Source organism: Pelodiscus sinensis, chromosome 7 (genome assembly GCF_052426305.1).
Source record: "Pelodiscus sinensis isolate ZL-2025 chromosome 7, ASM5242630v1, whole genome shotgun sequence".
Taxonomy (NCBI): Eukaryota; Metazoa; Chordata; order Testudines; family Trionychidae; genus Pelodiscus; species Pelodiscus sinensis.
Window position 1 is genome coordinate 34,226,029 of NC_143058.1, and position 19,479 is coordinate 34,245,507.

General features: G+C 45.4%; 1 protein-coding gene across 3 annotated transcripts in view; it reads left to right on the plus strand.

Moving 5' to 3' along the window:
* The first annotated feature begins 1,024 nt into the window (after nt 1–1,024).
* Nucleotides 1,025–19,479, plus strand: part of TANC1 (tetratricopeptide repeat, ankyrin repeat and coiled-coil containing 1) — a 213,214-nt gene continuing 194,759 nt past the window's right edge. For 2 of the 3 annotated variants that reach the window (XM_075933446.2, XM_075933448.2), the window contains exon 1: nt 1,168–1,388. The gene's annotated coding sequence lies outside the window, so the exon portion shown is untranslated. The other variant, XM_014575373.4, reaches the window with a different exon arrangement.

A 19,479-nucleotide genomic window follows, 5' to 3' on the forward strand; every position in this document is an offset into this window, starting at 1 on the left:
CCAAAATGGTGTTCTCCATGGTGGTGTCTAGCATCCCAAGAAACGGGGTTAGGCCAGGAAAAAACTTGGGAATTTCTGCTTTAACTCCTTCTCACTTTGCCATTTTTACTTTTGTTTGAAAGAGGAACAGATTATAGAATTTAAAAAGTATTAAAGTTATGAAAGATAATACAAATATCTTTTATTTGAAACAGACTTGTGAAGGCTCAGTGATTTGCAAGGAGATACCATCACTTGATTTTTAAAGCAGCTTTTTTTGTAATCTGAACTATCCAAATTGTGTAGTATTATGTAGCACTGGTAATGTCTGGCCTATGCCAGCAGTGAACACTACCAGGGTTAGAACACATGACTGACATATGTATTAGGACATATCAGTCATAACCCTCATGCCTAGGCATAACTGGTGCCTGCAGGGAAGGACATACAGGTAGGGCCTGCCAAAGGGCGAAGTTAAGGGGCACCCCATTTAACAATAAACATTATGGTGGGGATGCAGGTGTGTGGTGCATTTCCCATGCTACCAACAGGCACCTAAGCTTACACCTGAACAAGAACATTCAATGCAGAAAACTTAAGAACACGGGTCCATAACATGGACTACAGATAGTAGATAAAACAAGGAGTCCAGTGGCATCTTAAAGACTAACAGTTCTTATGGCATAAGCTTTTATGAGTTACAACTCCCTACTGCAGATACATGAAGTGAAAGAAAAGAGATGGGAGATGTCAGAGCTAATTCAATGAGGGTGGATAAGAACGTGAGAATACCTAAAGTGGAAAATTACTTATTGTAATGAGAGAGCCATTCCTCGTCCCTGCTGAACAATAATAGGGCAACTCACAAGTCGGTATGTAAATGATTTTTTTCCCTCCAATGGACTTGTTTTCATTTTAAATTTGCGGTTGGCTTCTGTTTTGCATTAAGGACAGATAGGAAGGTAACACAAACTCTGCCTGGGACCCTTGCTCTAGCAAACTCAGCCAGGCTGCTCCCTCCCTCCAACGCTGCTATTCCAAGCAGTAGTCACGCTGGAGCCTGAGGGCAGGACTCAGGTCGCAGACAGAGCCCCGAAGGGGGCTGCTCAGGGGGCCAGGCTAGCCGCGACCGGACGTGGGAGGCTCCCAGGCAGACCGTCGGGCGCACTTGGCGTAAGCTGGGTGCTATTCAGGAGCTCTCTCCCCTCCCCCAGCGGGAGCCTGTCCGTTCCGGGGAGGGAGGCGGCCGTAGGGAGAATGCGTAAGGCGGCGGCGGTGGTTGCCGCCTGCTTCCAATGAGCTCATCCCGCTGGCTGGCTGGCTGCGGAGAGCCCCGCTCGGGACGCGCGGAGGCAGAGGCGCCGGGCCGGGGCGAGGGGCTGAGGCGCCGGCCCCCGCGGAGCAGGGCGGTAAGTGTCCGCCCCGCCGCTCGCGCGGTGCCCCTCGCCGCCCGGCGGGGCTGGGTTGGCGGGGCTGGGTGGCGCCGCGAAGTGCGTGTGAAAGTTTCGGCTGGGAAGGAATGTGCACGGGCATGTCTGTGCCGCGGGGAGCCTGGGACGCGGCCTGGGGCGGGGCGGGGACCTGAGGGGACTGGTCGGGCTCTGCAGCCGGGCGCGGGGCTAACAGCTCCCTGGGAGTGGAGGGCCCGAGCTCGGGAGCGGGCCCGGAGGGCTGGACGGGAGCCGCCGCCTGGGCACTGACATGGGGGGGGGGGACTAGGGCCAGCTCCTGGGTACTGGCATGCGGGGCAGCCTGGGCACTGGGTGGGCCAGAGCTGGCCTGTGTCTAGGTTGGGGTTTGCATATGGGCAAAGTAACATGGCAGAGCCTGCGGACGTCCCTGAACATGGTAGTGAGGGGTGGGGCTGGCTCCTGAACATGGTATTGGAGGGTTGCTGGGGGGCTTGGGCTGTTAACTTTTACAACGGGGGAAGCCTGAGTTTGGGCAGACATCCGGGCACAATTTAGTGAGGGGGAGGCTGAGTTCTGCCTGGCATTTTGACATGGGTGGTGTATGGGGGAGGGAAAGGGAGTTCCATTGAAGAAAATGACTTTGCCTTTGCTCAGGCCTTGTTGTATTCCATGAGAACAAATACAATGTACTGTCTGTTAAGCCTGGAAATATTTCTTGATTTCAGAGTCCTTATCTGGTAATACTTGCTCAGTTTTTAATTGATGTTTGAGGGAGGGGTAGATAAGCTTACAAAATGGTTTTGCATTTGTTGCATCAAGCGTATACAGCTACAGCCCCATATAGGCGTATATCACTGTGTCATGTGACATGCTGCTGTCTTGTCCTGATGTCAGAAGATAAACTGAGTTACCCCAAAGGAGTGTATGCAGTGTTTCATGGCAGTATGTGGGACAAGGCAGGACTTAAGTTATTCACTTTTTTCATAGTAGATGGTGGCACAAAGGTTGTTTGCTGAATATGTACATCCATATCTCATCATCTCTTCCTAACTAAAAAAACCAAAAAGACATTCTAGCTGATGAGTTCCTGTGAATTTGCAGTGCTCAACATCATCTGCCATGAACTGAAAGGTGTGTCACGAAACCAAAACAATATAAGTCATTGGATTTGTTTCTTTAATGTGCATTTCATAGAATTTTCTGTAAACTCTTAGTAATGACTTAACGTTTCTGATGTCATAACTGACAGAAAGAGTGAAATAATTCTGGATGTGAGGTGAATGAAAGGAAATCTGTGTCTTGCCTGAGTAAGTATATTTGTAAATAGAACGTAGTTAAAAGAGCTACTTCTGTGGGGTGGGAGCAGGAAAGAAAGTAGTCTAAATTTTCTGGTTTTTGATACTTATTTTGTTTTTGTTCTGTGTTGTGGCAGCTACCCAAGTGGCATTTTTGTAGTCCACTTTGAAAGCAACTATCCTGGCTGGCAAAGCAAATGTGCAACTGCTTTGTTACCCAGAAAGCTGAGATTTTATTATATAGACTTGTATGAAAGAATTTGCAAGTAACAGGAAGGTGCTCATTTATAGTACTCTTCCAGACTATTTAAAGAGTCTTAAACTGAATAATCACCTTGCCTGTCAGTTGTTTTTGAAGTTCCTGTGTCCACCAGAAGTTCCAATGTCCACCATATATACCGATGGCTTTAATTGTAAAAGTATCTGCAAGTAAGGGAAATAAATATGGTATCTTACATCCTTCAGAATTTCCTCCCAGTATAGTTTCTGCTATGTGACTGCCAAAAGCGAACCTATTCAGAGATTTCCTAACTGTTGTGATTAGACAATAGGTGATGAGGAAATAGTGTCATTATTAAATTATGCAAGGAAAGCAAGTGGATAAGCTTTGGGATACTAGTGTAAACCTACAGCTATGGCAATGTATATGAGGTTTCTCTATCTGAATGCTATGATGTGCAAGTTGTCCAGCTTTCTTGGTTTAACTAACCACTGGAATGTCCAAATGATGATAAATTATGTCCTCTGTAGAGCCAAAACATATTTGGTTCATAGCCAACGTGCTCAGCTTCCCATAACAGCCTTTTATAAAAAGACATTTTGTGTCTCCAACCACAGTCTTGTAGCTGATGCCATGGCAACTTTGTGATCTGAGGGTATTATTTTAAAGACATCTGAACAATCTGAACTGAACTTGTATAAATTTTATATGATCAGGATTAATGCTTCCCTTGGCAACAAAATATTACCAACTCTTCAAACTTGCATCTCTGTAAGAATGTGATTGTGGTCTGTTGCTGTGACACCTATTATCACTGCTTGAGTTCAAGAAAAATGAGTAGTCTTGTGTATATAAAATGTATAAGTATCATCAGATGAGCAGAGGAAGTGGTTTTTGCTCACGATACTATCTCTATCAAATAAATTAAAACTAGGGATGTCAACGCGTAGACAACTACACGATTAACCAATATGCCTAGGTTTATCGGTTAATCCCGTTGATTACACACATTTCTCCTCACCCCCCACTTTTCTGCTTCTATCTCAGAGGCAGTGGGTGAGTGTGGCAGGAGCAGGAGTTGGCTTTCCGCAAGCACTGGATCCACCTGCTCTCCCCACCCCCGTGCTGCTGCCTCTGAAGCGGCAGCAGCACGGAGGGTTAAGGGGACAGGTGGGAGCCGATATGCATGAGGAGCTGGCTTCTAACCTCTTTCCGCACGTGCAGGCTCCATGGACATTCCTCCCCTCCCCCCCTTGCTGCCTACCCTTCCAGTGCAAACCAGTTCCTGCCTGCTGCTCTGCGCTGGTGCCTCTATTTCAATAAAGTGAACAACCTGTAATAGCTGCACATATTGGCATATAAAGCAAAATATCACACAACATTGGGTAGTGATGGAGTAACCTTGCTATTTACTGAATCTCTTACAGGGATGTAACTTTAATACATTGAAAAGAAGAAAACAGGGTAGCCAGCAAGATAGGATGTGCATGTTGCTGTTGTGGGCACTCTTTTTAATTGACTAAATGTTAGTCTTGGATAAATTTAGATCTTAAAGGAGAGATGCTGGGATTTGTTAGTTACACAGGAAATGCCCTGAAAAAAAGTTTGTTTGTTTAGTGTGTGAATGTAAACCCTGCATCTTTATGGCTGGAGGCAGGCTATAGGGCTGTTCTGTAACTTCTTGTGTTGTACTAGCTTCCAATAGTTTTGCTGAAGCATATTTAAAGCTCTTAATTTAGCAAACCATATGTATTATATAAATTAAACTGACAGCTAATAGTTCTGAATTTGACTTAGTACTTAAACTGTGAAAGTCTTTAATTGCGAGAGCTTAGGTTAGAACTACATCAGTTTTGCTTCATTTGGATGAATTCTGTATAGTGAGAACTAATCTAAAGACTTTGAATTGCGCCCTTACCTCTTTCAGTCACTTACAGTTAGGCAGATTTGCTTCTTTCATTGCAAGTATGTTTCCTTTTTGCCTTTTAGGAAATGGACTTGAGCCAAAATTGTAAATACACCTAACTTTCTGAGAAGTTCTTATCTGAATGTTGATTCTTGAGCCCATCACTACTTTTCCCAAATTGCAGATTTTGTTTTTTTAAATAGCTGTTTGGAGAAGTTAATAATGTGTAGAGCTGGCTGAAACTTGGAATTCCAAGTCACTGGTGGATTTTGAATTTGGGTTGTACAGGTTAAACTTCTCTGATCTGGGACTCTCTAATCCAGCAACATCCATGGTCCATGGAACTGCTGTATCAGAGAGCCCCAGCTGCAAGGTGGGAGAGAGAGGTTGTGAACTGCTGGGAGTGCAGCTGCTTTGGTGGGCCAGCAGCTGGCAGGGCCAGTGTCTTGGCGGCATGGAGCCTGACTGGCAGCCCAAGTGGGTCCTGGAGGCAGGCTGGCAGCACAAGTGGGGCCAGACTGATCAAATTTGGTGTCAGCAAGGAATGTTCTCCCAGGCCAAATTCAATGATGTTGGGGGGTGTTTATAGCTTTCCTATTCAGCATGAGGAGTAGAATACAAGCTAGATCATGTGAGGATATCTTGCCTGATCAATTCATTGCCATGGCATGAGCCTCAGGTGTTCATGACATCTTGATTCAGGGTATCTCCACGTTACTGCTAGAAGGTGTAAAGCTAACTTGAGATGTTTCCATATCAATTCTAAATGAGCTAGTAGCATGCTTAAAAATAGAAGTTATAGCCATTGTGATATGAACAGCAGGAGGGACTAGTTATTCAACTATAGTCTTTTCTGCATCCATAGGTAAGTACTTGAGAGTGACTAGTTCCTTCCATGCTTGTACCATCATTGTTGCACTTAATTTTAGCATATTAGTTCAGTCAGAGCTAGTGTCTTGAGCTGGACTTTACATTAGAAATGAAATTTGTAGACTAGGGATGTTAAATATCCTTTAATTGAATAATTGTGTTACCACACCAAATCTTAGCTGTTACACAATTCTTCAGTGGTCCTTGAGGGCAGGGCTGGCAGCCAATGTGCTCCTGGCCCCGCTCCTGGGGAGCCCTCTACCACCCTGTGATGCTGCCTCTGATACAGAGGCAGTAGTGCACGGTGGCAGCAGCTTGTTTGTGGGGGGCTCAGATTGTCGCCGACAGAGGCTGTTCCATGGGACGTATTTTACAGGAGGTCAGAGTACCATCAGGGGTGTCCAATTTATGACTCACGGGCTGTACATGAACCACTGGAATATTTCATTAGGCCTGTCGCCTGCTTTGACACTATATTAAAGGCCAATACATTAGTATCTTATGACCATGTTTAATAATTTTAATTTACACAAGTGTGTAAATAAGCTGTTTCATCTATGTTATCGTCTATGTACAGATTACACAAATGGAACTTAAAATATAAATCAATACAGGCAACTTTAAATCTTTTAAAAATATGTGAAATTAGTTTGGCTTCCTAAAATGGTGATTAGGTACTTTCTATGTAATAAAGTTGGGCACCACAGATTTTTATTCAGTGACCCCTTTTGGCTCCAACTCAAAATCTGCTTTGTAGACATGAACTGTTAATTCTTTTAAATCAATCATCCACTTGAAGTTGCTGGACAAATCTAAAACTTAGCTAGAAAGCGGGCTTGCCAGATATTCCATTTTCTGATATGTGCATGACTGTGTTTCTCCTCAAGCTGTTTCTGAACATTACACCTGTTTTCCTGTCCCCAGTTTGAAATATGTTTCTTACGTTCTGCAGGAGAGGAAAAATAATGGAAGCAGATGTATAGTTTTACTTATGAGTATTTTCATGACTTCACTTGCTTGTTCATGTGACTAGTGTTACGTACTTAAGTTGTAGGATCACAGATCAGATTTTAAGATCCTTGGGGCTTATATGGTCTCTTCGTAACTGTGCAGTTCCTAGTATCCTACAATAGGGCCTCTATCTGTTACCTTATTATACATTAATTTACACAAATTAAGAGAGCTGGCAGGCAAATGAACTAGGAAGAACAGTATGCTGGAATTTTCTTTTGTAGGTTGCATTATCAAAGGGGATATTTAAGTCTCACACAAAATATAGTAAAAACTACTACATAGTCTAGTAGCACCCTAAAGACTAACAAAGCATGTAGATGGTGGTATGAACGTTCGTAGGCAAAACCTACTTCAGATGACCTGAGTATAAGAAGTCCAGAGCCAAGAATAAAAAAGGGAAAGTGGGGGGCGGTGGGAGGGAGAGAGAAGAAAGTGCAGATAGTTACAACAAAATATGGTTTAACTGGGTGGTAAATGTTTATTCTTCACAAGCACAGGAAGACACAATTGTCTTTAAAATTGTCTGTTTCACCTGACCAAGTGGGTTTTGTCCACGAAAGCTCATGATACTATCTATATATTTTTTTGTTTGTCTCTAAGGAGCTATAGGACCATTCGTTGTAAAATTTAAAAGTCATACACTTTTAACAATTGAAAAAAAATGTGAATATTTAAATAGACTATTTTGTTCCTTTCCATCTCTTCCCTATTACAAAAGGTACTTAACATACAATTAGAAAAATAAATCAGTAATAAATGTGTGTACTGTTTCTGAAATAGTCCTCATACAAAACTGTTAAAGTGGAATAAAGCCTTTGGTCTCACACAACTACCCTTTGCTTCCCCTACCCTTCTAGAATGTGTAACTACAAACTCATATGAGGGCTCTCAAGAGACTAAAAATATTAATCACAATGAGAAATTGCACACTTAATGGTGCTGTTAAAAGAATATTTACATATTTGTGCATGTCACCAGCATTTTCAAACATACTATTACAATTACAATACCATATACAAAGTGCTCACAAGTACATTACTCACTTTATATCTCTTTGATTTTTATTATAAATATCTGCAGTGTAAAAAATAGGGATGTGAAGGACTAGTTAACTATCCGATAAGCAAATGTTTATCAGATAGTTGAAAAGCTTGTGGACTACAGTAAAACTCCATTGGTCCGGCATCCAGTGCTCCTACACTCCTGGTGGTCCGGCACCATCGGGAACCCGGAAGTGCTCCGGCCAGCTAGACGATTGGAGCTGTTCTGGGCCCGCCATCCCCTATTCAGCCGCTGCTGAAACTGACCAGCAGCTGAATTGGAGACGCCTGGGGCAGAGCAGCTGGGGTGCTGCCAGGTTGGTCCCGCAACGCAGAGGGGCGGCGCTACGGGACCAGCCTGGCAGCACCCCAGCTGCTCTGCCCCAGGCGTCCCCGATTCAGCCGCTGCTGAAACTGACCAGTGGCTGATTCTGGGAAGCCTGGGACGGAGCAGCTCTGGTCAGATGCTGGTTAGTTTCATCAGTGGCTGAATCGGGGACGCCTGGGGAAGAGCAGCTGGGGTGCTGCTGGGTTGGTCCCGTAGAGCCGCCCCTTGGTGCTGTGGGACCAACCCGGCAGCACCCCAGCTGCTCTGCTGCAGGCGCCCCTGATTCAGCTGCTGCTGAAACTGACAAGCAGTGGCTGAATCGGGGACGCCTGGGGCAGAGCCGGACTATCGGAAGGGGGGCTATGAGGAGTCTGGGGTGGCATCACCCCACCCCAGACTCCTCACAGCCCCCCCCTTCTGATAGTCTGGCATATTTGATAATCCGGCACCCCCTGGGTCCTAAAGGTGCCAGATTATCGGAAGTTTACTGTAGTCACTTCTCCCCTTCCCCCCCCCCCCCGCTTTTGCTGCCTCTATCAGAAAGAAGCAGCAAGTGGGGGGAAGGGGAGCAGGGAAGAGGGGGTACTTCAAAATGTCCCGAGGCTACAAGTGGCATTTGAAAGCGGCAGCGCCGCATGCAGCCCAGGGTCAGCAGGGGAGTGTTCCCCCACCCTGGCTCCAACACTTTTGCTTTTAAAGTGAAGCAACAGCCCAAGGGCTGTTTCTACACTTCAAAGGCAGAGGCGCCCTATTACTCGTTGATGCAAAATGTATTGACGCTGCTGGCCCATTAGTCAATTACTCGCAATTTAACATCCCTAGTGGAAAAATATTTTTCAGTTATCTTATTGGAAATACTGTAGTGCAATCTCTTTGTAAGTTTAACTTTCATAATAAATGTAGAATTATGTACAAAAATATCTGCGCTCAAAACCACAAAAAAGTGAAATTGTAGTACAATAAGTTCCATTTCTTGTTCAGCCGATCACTCAGACAAACAAGTGTTTTCATATTTATAGGAGATAATGCTGCCCACTTCTTGTTTAGTGTCACCTGGAAGTCATAACAAGGATTCTTATGGCACTGTAGCTAGGTTTACAAGCTATTTGTGTGCAAGATGTGCAAAAGATTTGCAGCTTTGGACCACAGCCCCAGTCCACAGGGGGGCCCAGCTCTGATAGAAAGGCAGCAAGGGACGGGGGTGGGAGGAAGCAAGTAGTCATGTATTCAACTCTGCTACTCGCTTACATCTCTAGAGAAGACGACCTCTGTGGACTAAGGAGCACAGGGAGCTGATCATTTGAGACCGATCATGCATAGTGCAATACAGCACAGGTTTTTTTCCCTGTAAAATGATTTCTTATGTAAACTGCCCTCCTCTCCAAGCATTCAGGCTCTGAGAGGGAAGGGGAGAAAGGGGGATGCAGCACAAATCAGAGGATTCAGGGCACTCGAAAGTGCTTGGAGAGATAAAGAGAAGAAAGACGAAGTGCAGGGCTGTAGTGCCCCACTGCATGAGAGGCATGTGAAACGGCAGACGGGGTGTGTAGCTGTAGGTGGAATCCCAGTGGGAATCCTGCTGGAGCTCATGTGCATTTCAAAGCCTCGGGTACAACAGGGAGCCTGGGGCCAGCGGGAAGTCTCCTGCTGGGCCAGGCTACTTGCAGGCCTTCTGCTTTTGAAATGTACAAGTGCTCAGTAGGGCTCCTGCTACAGTTCAAAGGCAGAGAAGCCTTTTTAGTCTAATCGAATAGTTGATGGAAATTTGATTAATATAAATTTAACATCCTTAGAGGAAACTAATGAGCTATGGGGATGAGAGGGTGTGTTAGGCTGTGTCTAGATTGCAGTTTTTTTTTTTTTAAAGTAGCCTTTTTTCGAAAAAACTTCACCTGCGTCTAGACTACAGCCGTGTTCTTTCAAAATTAAATTGAAAGAACGTGGCTTTTCTTTCGACGGCAGTACTCCTCATTTCACGAGGAATAACGCCTTTTTTCGAAAGTGCTTTTTCGAAAAAAGGCGCTATGTAATGCAAACTGTGCTTTTTTGAAAGAGAGCATCTAGACTGCCTTGGTGCTCTCTTTCGAAAAAGCAGCTTGCTTTTTCGAAAGTACTGATTGTAGTCTAGATGCTTTTTCGAAAGAAGCTTTTTTGAAAGTATCTTTCGAAAAAGCCTCTTTCGAAAGAGGCTTGCAGTCTAGACGTAGCCTACTAGCCTTGTCCAGAAACCTGGCTGACTAGAGTTTCTGTTGAATGAAAAATTTCTCTACATTATTCCATGAAAGGACCAAATTTGAACCTGCTGAAATGAACTAGTGGCTTCATGCAATAGTATAGAACAACCATGAGTGGCTTGCTACCAGTGTCCCCTTTGATCTTTTCTGTTCACGTGTGGAGTTTTCCATCCATGTGCAGAATACATTTTGTTATGTGCACTGAAGTATGGATAATGTGCACCACTAGGAGAAACATAAACCTAACTATGGGCATTCTGCTAATCAGCTGGGCAGCACTGGAATCTCTCTAGTGGCCACACAAGTGTATAGCTTACAGAGAGTGCTGCTTGCAACTCCTCATCCCACTCTGCAGTGTGAAATGAGGGTCCGTGGTTGGGGCACTTCCAAGAGATCTATTTAATAACGATAAAGGCATGTACTCAGAATATTATTAAACTTGGAGTTGTATGACTTGACCTTTCAGTTAGAACATCTTAATTCCTGTGATTTTAATCATGGCACTGAGAGTCCATTCAATGGATTTCATGCTCTGCTATCTTTTTCAAAATGTTTTAAGACATTTTGAAATTTTAGTTCTTGCTCTCTAAATTGTGGATCCTAGAATTATCAGATCAAAGATCCACCAGTACCTTGATGCTGGCAGCACATTGAGATTATATCTTGTTGAGGACTATCCAAAACAACAACAACAACAACAAAAAAAACCAACCACTCCAGTAGCGTGCATTTGTTGTTTAGTACTGTGTGCAAAAGGGAGGAAAGAATTCTGAGGAGGCTTATCCACTAGGGACGTTTGAACATAAATAACTATATGTTTAACCGATAAACGGATATTTATCTGTTAACTCTGTCAGTTACAATTAGCGTAGCCTCCTCCCTGGGAGCTGGGTGGGTAAGGGATGTTGGTTCTGTTTCTGGGGAGGAGGCTTTGCTGTAGGCTCTCTATAAAGCTAAGCATTATATGACAGAGCCTACAGCACAGGTAAGTGTGTTACTGCTGAGATTTTCAGTGGTTGCATGGTTACCCTAATAAACTATTTTTAACATCCCTACCATTTGCAGAGCTAGGTGACTTCCAGTTAGGAAACAAAATAGGAAAATATCCAGAAAAGAGCATGGGGACCTGGTGTGTTGTATGACTAGTAGACCTTTTCTCAGTATGCAGGCAAGCACTGCAATATAGATAAGCAGCTGAAGGAGCTACACTCAAGGGAGCCACACACAAGTGATGGGTTTTTGTGTGTAAATAGAGGATGGGACTGAGAGTGCTTGAGAAATTGTAGGCATTGATGACAAGAAGATATCTAATATCACTCATGGGGGCAATCTTTGTGGATACAAGCCAAAGTGGATAGCCAGCAATAGGATAAAATAACAGAGTAGAAAACTGGGTTATTGGTAGAGAAAAGTACATAAAATCTGTGAGATCAAATCTGAAACCAAGCTGAGAGGGGGGCGGGAAGTGCTGTTGAAATGCTTTCTTCTAGTTAACATGAGTGAGTCAGATTTTTCTCAGGATTCCTCATCTTTTCCCCTCTTTCATTGTATCAGAGTCTAATTATTTTTCCCAGTAGCTGAAGAGGCATGTTGGAAGTGTGTCTTTTTTTTTTTTTTTTTTTTTTTTTATCTGAAGTCAGCAATCCGTTTTTGAATTGAATCGAATCATAGTTTTCATGTGTGTCAGTAAAGTGCTGGGAAGGTGGCAAAACCCGTAGGCAATATAGATGGGTTGTCGAGTGGGAATTCCAGCATGGGATGTAATTTTAGCATCTGTAAGTATCAGTCAAATTTGATTTTTGAGAAACATTTGCAAAATGTAAATATTTGACACTAGTAATTTGTTTGTTTTTTCCTAAGAAAAAACAACCTGTTAGGTACTAATACCTATTTTACAGCAGTAGGTTTGGTTTGGTTTTGGCAGAATGCAGTCTGTCATGCAGTTATGGAAGTGCATTAGATATTTCTGATCTTTAGTACGTGAAGGTTTTTTCCTGCATGTCTGGAGCTGTTTTTATTCATTGAATGAGGAATGAATCTCTTTAGATCAGAGATGGTCAATAATTTTTGATGGGGGGGGAGGAGGGATCTCTAAGCTTTTGGTAAGTGGTCAAGGGCTGCATTTGTCTGTGGAGCAGGCATGGGGTCTGGGACAGAGGTTCGTTTCAGAAGGGATCTCAGAATACAGGTTTGGGGGCTGACGAGTGTTTGGGTGAAGGAAGGGGTTGTGACCTGGGAAAGGGGATGGGGGTGCACGGTTGGGGATGGGGTGTCTGGGAAACTCCAACAGTAGTCCAGTGGGACCCTCAGGCAGGCTCCCTACCTGCCGCAGCCCCAGGCCTCTCAAAGTAGTTGGCTGCTTCACATGCCTCTCTGTGCTGCACACCGAGGAGGGGAAACTTTGCATGCTGCCCCCACCTTCGGCCCAGTCATTGCAGCTGCCATTGGCCAGGTCCTGGTGGACTGTCATTAAGGAGACCAGTTGAATCAGTACATCCTCTCCCAGCAGTCCTGAACGTGCCCTCTCTCCAGCTGTCCCTGGCCACTTCAGGGGTCCTGCTGATCTCCTGCAGGTCCTTTGAAGGAAGGGAGATTGTGGTCCCTTTACACTCCTGTCAACTTTGCAGGTCCAGCAAATGGGAGCTCCAATGATTGTGCTGGGGGTGGGGGCAGTGCACAAAGTCTTCCTCTCTTGTCCACTGCGTGGCGCACAGAGGCACATTAAGGCCACTCTGGGCAGCCTGGGGCTGCAGCAGGCTTGCCTGAAGGTACCAGTGGGATGGACTGTGAGCTGGATCCCAAGGGCTTGGTGGGTCAGATCCTGCTCATGGGCTGGATCTTGCCCCTGTTTTAGCTCATGTGGTATTCTGTTTTTCTTAAACAAAAAACTTATTGTGGGAGTCTTGTGTCTTATTTGTGTTTGCCGTCAGACAGCCAGTCAGTGATTGGTATTTGAACACTGCTTGTGTCCAAAATGGATCGTGTCTGTGATCTGTCTTATGTCAGCAGTGGTCTTGCTGTAAAATGTAGCATTTTGGCTTCACAAATTTAATCTTGGGATCCCAACCTTCCTTGTTATTGCCAGCTGAAGGGCTGCACAGGGCTAGGAAGCAGCCTTGGAAAAGTAAAGAGGACTTGTAGTGTGCTGCAGGCTGCCACTGAAAAGAAGGAATTGAAGGAGTGGAAGGACAATGAGTGGAGGGAGCAGAAGGAGAATGCTGAGCTCCAGAAGGAAGCCATGGAGTGGCTCTTAAACATTAAAAGTATCAATCTGACACATTTCAGGCATTGCAGAAGAAGCAGCTCCGTGACTGCTCCCCTGGCAGTCAGTGGCAAACTGCTTTCCATGCATCCCCCAGTTACCAGCAACACATTTTGGCCACTGTCCTGCTGCCAGTTGGCACCCACACTTGCTCCTTCACCGTTCAGCCCTACCGATCCCCACAGTAACCGAATGCAACCCCCATACCCATGCAGTTAGCCCTGCTGAACTGCAGTACCCATTGCACAGCACATCAGACAGCAGGGCTGTACATATATAAATCTATAAACGTGTTGGGGCCTTCCCTCCTCTTCTGCTCCCCAAAGAACAGATGTGTCATGTTGCATGTATGTTGTGTGTTTGCTGGTTTTTATAATAAATTCATAGGTTCAAAAACAATTTTTACTCCATTACATGTAATCAAGCAAACCCACCCCAGCAAAGCAACAGGTACTTCTCTGCTAAGTGCATCATACGGAGTCATCGCAGCCACTGCATTCCAATACATGGCAATAAATATTACTGACTTTCTACATCAAGTTGCTGCCTTGAGGCGTCCCTGATTCTTATGGCCTTGAGCTGTGCTCCTCTAATAGCCCTTATCTCAGACTGTTGAAATTCAGCCACCAGGCACTGAACCTCAGCAGTTCAACCCTGAATGAATCTTTCGCTCTTCCTCTCACAAGTATTATGAGGGGTACAGCATGGGAATATTGTCTTTGGCCAGGTGCAGCTTCCCATACAAACATCACCAGTGGCCTTTTAAATGGTCAAAAGCATGCGCCACAGTCAGTCCACACCTGCTCCACCTATTGAACCACTCCTTGTTGCTGTCAAGGCTCCCAATGTATGGCTTCATGAGCCTTGGCATTAAGGTGTAGGAGGGGTCTCCCAGGATGAGAGCGGGCATTTTGATTTCCCCTACAATGATCTTTTGGTCTGGAAGGAAAATCCTTTCAGCTACCTGAACAGGCCAGTGCATGCATCATGCACCTTTCCAGACCTTCACTGTGTTAATGTGTATGAAATGCCCATGGTGATCCATAAGCACCTGGAGAACCAAAGTAGAGACTCTCTCATGTCATTGCACCTCAGGATGGGGACGAACTCATCATGTAGTCCCATGAAAGTAGCTTTCCTCAAACAAGTTCTTTAGCCACTCCTTGTCATCCCAGACTTGCATGATGATGTGATCCATTCAGTGTTTGTTTCCCCAGCTCAAAAATGGCATCCTACCATAGTCTGCACCTCCATGAATGCCAAAAGAGAGTTAATGTTATAGCTACAAGCAGTCCCCGGGTTACGTACAAGATAGGGACTATAGGTTTGTTCTTAAGTTGAATTTGTATGTAAGTCTGAACTGGCTCCAGATTCAGCTGCTGCTGCTGCTGCTGAAACTGACCAGGGGCTGACTACAGGAAGCTGGAGGCAGAATTGCTCTGCCCCCAGCTTCCTGGAATCAGCCACTGATCAGTTTCAACAGCAGCTGAATTTCGAGCCTGGGACAGAACAGCTGGGCTGCCAGGTAGGTCCCTGCAGGACCAACCCAGCAGCACCCCAGCTGCTCTACCCCAGGGTCCACAACAAAAGCCTGGTCTGCTGGGGGGGGGGGCGCAGCTAGTGCACCCCCCCCAGCAGATCAGGGACATGGGGAGCAAAGACGCAGCGGCGGCGGGCAAAGCCTCAGAGGCGCGGGACCCCGCCGCCGCTGCGGCTTTGCTCCGGGTGGTTCTGGTCTGCTGGAGACGGTCCCCAGCAGACCAGGGACACCTGGAGCAAAGCCGGGGAGGCGGAGGGGTCCCGTGCCTCTGAGGCTTTGCTCCGGCAAAGCCGGGGAGGTGCGGGACCCCGCCGCCACTGTGGCTTTGCTCCCGGTGTCCCTGGTCTGCTGGAGACGGTCCCCAGCAGACCAGGGGCACCCGGAGCAGCTTTTCTTGCCCCGGAGGTCGAGGTGGCGGGACCGCTGCGCTCTGGGCGGTCCCGCTGCCTGCGAGCTCCGGGGCAAGAGAGCCCTGTTCGTAAGTGCGGATCCGACATAAGTCGGATCCGCGTAACTCAGGGACTGCCTGTACTATGTGTGGCAAGATCAGTGTCTGACTCCTTGTCCTCACTTTGTAGTTCAATGAGTAACTTGACTTCCATTTGTGTCATGTTAGTGAGACCTATTAGCATTTTCTTTAACAGTTTAAGATCTGTTCCTGCAGACTGAGGAGGCAGAGCGTGCAGCACAAAAGCTGTTGAAAGATGGTATAGAACATGGATGGAAGCTCACAGGCTGGGATGCACCAGGGGTTATTGAGACATGACCCAGCAACTCCCTTTCCCCCTGCCTTCCCACAAGCCTCAGTGGGAGGCTTGTTACCCATCTGTTTCGGAAAGATGTGGGATGAATAGGTCCACCTGGTTTCCTGTCAAGTATTAAAACCATTCCCACAAGCCTCAATGGGAGAAGTAGAGGTGTTCTGTTGCATAGCTACCCAGAGTGCAAAGTGCCGCAAATGTGGTAGCACAATAGTGTAGACACACAACTGTGGTTTCTCTGCACTCTGTGAGCAGCACTGTAACTGCCAGAGCTTCACACACAGGCTGTGTCTATCCTGGCAGATGTAAAGGTAGTGTGGGCCATTACTCCCATTAGATAATTTTGAATTACTTGGATGAATACAAATGTTTTTGTACAGATGGGGCATCCCTGGTTTTGCTCGGTAACCTAAGCAGTCCTGAACTGCAGAGTTTGCTGGACCAGAGGAGGTCAAAGGTCCCCTCCTGGTTGTTGGGTCTGCTCTCCCAAGTGCAAACCCTGGCTTCTGGGCTCTGCTCCCGGTCCCGGCTGGGGTTGCACTCCCTGCCTTCAGCCCTGCCTGGGCTGTTCCCCTGCTGCCTCTGGCTGTGCTCTTGAGCCTGGACCGCCTGTGCTCTCCGGTCCAGCAATATCCATGTTGTTGGACCAGATAGTCCCAGATTTTAGAGGTTCAACCTGTATTTGTATTTTAACATATTGTAAAAGCCGAGGAAATATAAACATTTGGGAAGAGGCTGTGGAGTAGACAGCATTGCCTCAGGCCTGGTCTACATTGAAAAGTTATAGCAGTGTTTGAGAGTGTGGTATTTTTGTTTTTGCTATATTACGTACTGATAAATCCATAATGTAGATTCAGTTATTCAGGTGTAAAAGTGCTTTTGTGGTTGCAGCTTATTTTCCTAAGGAAACTAGCGTAAGTTACACAAGAAAATATTCACTAGTGTAAGGCCTACATTTAGAAGAGAATCAGGAGACTTGAGAGCACATCTACACTGCAATTTAAACATCTGTGACTGATCCGCATCTACTGATTAGTGCTTCAGTTACTAGTCTGTAAAATTGTGGTATATGTAAGAGCTTGTGGTCCTAGTGGTTGGACTCCAGCAGGACCCTCATTGGGTCCCAGAGCTAGGATCCAGCTGGAGCTTGGACATCTGCAGTGCAGTTTCACAACCTAGTAGCTCAAGCCCCAAGAGCTGGAGTTAGCGGATGTGGGCCAGCCATTTATGTTTAATTACATTAGAACATTTTTATATTGGGGCTGCTGAAAGTCACTGAACAAATTGTAAACCCTGTATATGATGGAAACCACTACAAGTCAGGTGGTGCAACTGTACTCTTAGTTCCAGCATTTCTGAGTAGACACACAGCCTGAAGATCTGTTCCCACCTCTTGCTGGCATTAGGTGAACTGTCAATAAACATCTGTTTCTAGTCCCTTTCTTAAATGTAAATCACAGACCAATTAACGCTTTGTTTGATATATCTCATGTTCATCATACACTTTAAATGTTGCCCATCTTTGTGCTAATATGTGAGAAGAACCTGCCATAATTGAAAGGTAAGAGACTAACCAGGAGTGAATATTAGTATGGCATTTCAGCCTTCAGCCACAGCATGTAATATAAATGTCATTATTTAACAAGGTTAAGGAGGCTGTGATCAGCCACAGGGGTTTCAGAAGGAAACCCTTGGCTGAGGAGTTCACAGAAAGCAACTGGGAAAGAGAGGACAATTAGTGTGACATTCTGAAGGAAGCTCAGGAAGTGTGCTGCCCTCTGCCTGTATGGCTGAAAGCCATCTAAGCATTTTTACAGGTTGAGTTAAAAACTTGCAGGAAGACCAAACCAGTTGAGGGGGAAAAGAGAGAAATAAGTTCCTGGACTGCAGGCCTGAGTTATGTTGCCAGACTACTGTTAAAGAGAATTGGAACCTGATTACTGAAGGGGACCATTTACCAGGAAGCTGTCTAAAAGAAAACTTGGCTCATAAGACACACATTTATCTCTGGGATGGTACTTGGTCCTGCCATGAGGACAGAGAACTGGACTCGATGACCTCTGAAGGTCCCTTCAAGTTCTGTGAGATATATCTATATCTATATCTATATCTAATTATCTATCTAATATTTATGAAAATACTTATTCTCTGTTGTGACCTTTGTGCAACAATAAGCTACTGCTGCAAACAAAACAGCTTACCTGAAGGACTCTTTTAAATTAAGATTCTCAAACTTCTTTGGGTGGAGAAGGGAGAGAGACATTCTGAAGACTATTTTTATGTGGACACTGCAAAACTTGTAGGGTAAGGAGGGATTCATAGAGAGATGCTGAATATCTTAATTTGGAAAATGAGATGTCATTCTTAATTGTTTATAAATGGATGCAAAATTTTAGAATTGATGTTTCACATTAAAGGAGATAATGTTGGTGAGGTGAATAAAGAATATGCAAAATATAATCTGTGCATTCAGCTTGATTGTAAACTAATGCAGGTATTCTAAGACTGCATTGAAAAAATGCCACCAACTGTATTAAAGATGCTGTCAAATTTTGTTAAAATTAGAGTATAATATCTAGTATATACAGTGTAGTTCTTAAATTCTTTATGTAAAAGATTATGCAGATTAAAAGTTCCTCAGTCACCAAGTATGACCAAACTATTTTCAATTCATGTTTAATTCATATTTTTTTGTTTCTTTTTCATGAAAAGAGGAAATGTTGATCATATGTCGCTAGTTAGAGATGTGTGACATAAATACTAGGGTATCACTGACTATATTCAATTAGAAGAGGGGTGGGCAATAGTTTTTGGTGGGAGGCCACTCCAAGATTTTGGAAAGTGGTCATGGGTCTCACTTTTCTGTGGAGGAGATATGGCATTTTAGGATGGAGGTTGGGTGCAGAAGGATACACAGGGTAAGGGACTGGGGTGCAGGAGATGGTGTGAAGTCTGAGAGGGAGTTTGGGTGAAGGAGGTGGTTGTGGTCAGGGGATTGTGGTGTAGGGTCAGAGAGGGAGAATGGGTGCAGGAGAAGATTCTGGCCTGGGGGCGGGGCTCTCGAAGGAAGTGTGAAGTTGGGGAGGGAATTGTGACCTGGGAAAAGGGGGGGCAGACTGTAGAGGGTTTGGAAGGTGACCTGGGAGAGGGAGTTGGGGTGCAGCAGACACAGGGGTGCCAGAGGCAGGCTCTGGCTCAGAGGCGCTTAGGTAAGTATCTATTGGCCAGCAGCACCCCCAAGGCAGGTGAGGCTCCCTGACTGCTGTAGCCCCAGATCACTTTAAACTGCAGGCTTTTCTCCCTGTGACTCTCCTCTCTGGGAGGGGGGAAGAGGCTTGCGCTGTCCCATCACTCATGCCAATCTCTCTGTTGGTTGTTTCCAGCTAATAGGAACTGAGGATTGGGCAGGGAGTTCACCCAAAGCTTCCCCCTCTCTGCAGAGCAAATAGCTGCATGGACCGTGCCTTAAACTATGCTAGTTGTGTGACTGAGAGACCCGGCAGTGTGGTTCAGGTACTGGATTTTGCCTCGCCCTGAACTAGAATAACAATATATAAGGTTTCTGAGGAACTTTGATGTTAAAATCACACAGAGCTCCAACTCCATCCACAAGCAATA